Genomic DNA, 2408 nt, shown 5'->3' on the forward strand with positions numbered 1-2408 from the left:
GTAAAGAGACTGTCCTGCTCCTCAGCAAGCCTCTTTGCAGAAAGTGCCGGGGAGATGGGGTGTCTCCAGTTTCTTACTTGGGAATTCCCAAATTGTGCAGCGGATTTAAATTGCGGGGTGCGAGGGGTGGCTGGGGACCAGCAGGACTTCCTTAAAACCGAGTTTGTGGTGAAATAAAGGGCTCTTTGTTTGCCTAAACCTTGGGAATTCAACATTTGAAATCTGCATTTCTGAGTGGCTCTGTTAAGTTTGTTGCGAAGGCCGCTACTAAAGCGGTTTCCAAAAGAAAAACGTGGGTATTGTCCTGCAGAGCAACAGAACGAACTGGCTGCTCGCGTCTCGCCCGGCCTGGGGCTGTCGGTGCAGCTGGGCCGGATCCGCTCTCTGCTCCCTCTCCTTCAGCTTCAGAGCAACTTCTGCTGCCGGGAGCGAGCACGGAGGGAAAAACAAGAAAAGGCGATGCTGAGGGTAACGCCGGGCAGCTGCTTGGCTCTCCTCGTGCAGCAGCGTGGAGCGGTCTTGCAGGGGAAAAGACAGAAACACCGCGACAGAGCTTGTAGAGGGGAATGATTAGCTTTGGGGAAAACATTGGCAGCTCCCTGGGCCGGGAGGCCGGACTCGGTGCCAGACAGGAAGCCGGCTGACGTGGAAGTGCCGTCTCGCCGGGATTATGAATGGCCAGGCGTGCCTGCCGCAGCCGCGCTCGGCCCTCCTCCTCTGCCCCGCACGCTCCTCACTGTGCCCTGCCCCGGCCGAGGTAAGCACGGGGACAGACCTTTCTTTCTCATATCATAAAACGATTCAAAAGAGCAGCCGAAAGCCTCGTCCCGTGAAGGCGAGCTGTCTTGTTTGTTGCCAGACTGGCTCCGGAGGCGCAGAAACTGGCTGTCATTAGTGCCAGTCCAGCCCTGCTTGCCATAATTGGTCTGATCCTCGCTCTCCGTATTAAAACGTCTCCTTTGATCGTAGAAAACCAGGATCGTCTTGTACCGAGAAACTGAGCTAGTGCAGAATGGCTGGGGGGGGGGGTCGCTCCTCACTGTGCCCTGCCCCGGCCGAGGTAAGCACGGGGACAGACCTTTCTTTCTCATATCATAAAACGATTCAAAAGAGCAGCCGAAAGCCTCGTCCCGTGAAGGCGAGCTGTCTTGTTTGTTGCCAGACTGGCTCCGGAGGCGCAGAAACTGGCTGTCATTAGTGCCAGTCCAGCCCTGCTTGCCATAATTGGTCTGATCCTCGCTCTCCGTATTAAAACGTCTCCTTTGATCGTAGAAAACCAGGATCGTCTTGTACCGAGAAACTGAGCTAGTGCAGAATGGCTGTGGGAAGGTATTTGTGAAGGTGGGGGGGGGAGTTATGGAAAAAATGTGCGTGTGTGTCCGTCTTTGCTTTTTTGTTTAAATTGTCTGTTTTGAAGCCGCTTTGCTTCTTGGGCGTGCTCTGTAAATTCGGTTTTTACTCGATGCGTCTGATCTATTGTGGCTGCTTTGTCAAACTGGCACGGGTGGTTTTGTGTCCTGTACTGGAAACTCTGGCCTGAGCGACGGGCATTAGTGGTGAGTAAGGACACCGAAAACGGCTCGGGGGGAAGGCGGGGGGTTCGTTGCTCCCCTCTCCCTTCCGGGGAGTCGTGGGGACGGGGTGACTGGCACGGGCTCGTCACCGAAGGGCTGCAATTATAAGCAGCCGCGGAAGGAGCTTTCGGCTGGACTCGGTGTGAATGCTGAGCAGCGATACCGTATTGGTGTCATCTCGCAGGACAGCAGCGTTGGCTTCCCTAAAAGGAAACTAGAGAAATCAATTATTTTGAGAAATGCATTGCTCACTGGGGTTTGCTTAAGGGTTTTCTTACCAGTGAGGCAGCAGGATGTGAGCCGCCCCGGCGCTGGGGTCACTGGGAGGGAAGCGGCCCCGTGTCTGACCCCTCCCCAGCCTGCGGGAGCCTTCGGATTGCAGCCGCGCATGAAACGGGACTTTTCCCCCCCCCCAGCCCTCCTTTGAAAAAGGAAGCTCTTTGCCTCAGTGCCTACGAGCGCTCGCAGAAGTTGCAGAGACGGGCTGAGAGCGATTGCAAGAGTAACTTGCCGAGGCTAGAAACGCAGGTAGGAGCTTGCTGACGTGCTGGCTTTTTTTTTTCTTTTTTTCTTTCCCCTGGCTGTTGTTACACCCCTGCACGGTGCTAGCGGCGGAGGGGAGCGCTGGGTGTTGCTCGGGGCAGGCGCTGACGGAGCAGTCATGGGACTCCTGGAAGAAGGTTTCAGGCTGATCTGCCTCTGCGGGGAGGGCAGGATCCGGCGGGGACTCTGCTCTCTCCTGGAAGGCCTCGGGACGGCTGTGGCACCGGTCCGCTCGGAGCACCGGTGACGTGTGCTGTACTCTTGGCTGGCTGGAAAGGAGGAGTAAACAAA

This window comes from Aptenodytes forsteri, unplaced genomic scaffold (assembly GCF_000699145.1).
Source record: "Aptenodytes forsteri isolate BGI_AS27 unplaced genomic scaffold, ASM69914v1 Scaffold391, whole genome shotgun sequence".
In the NCBI taxonomy this organism is placed as follows: Eukaryota; Metazoa; Chordata; class Aves; order Sphenisciformes; family Spheniscidae; genus Aptenodytes; species Aptenodytes forsteri.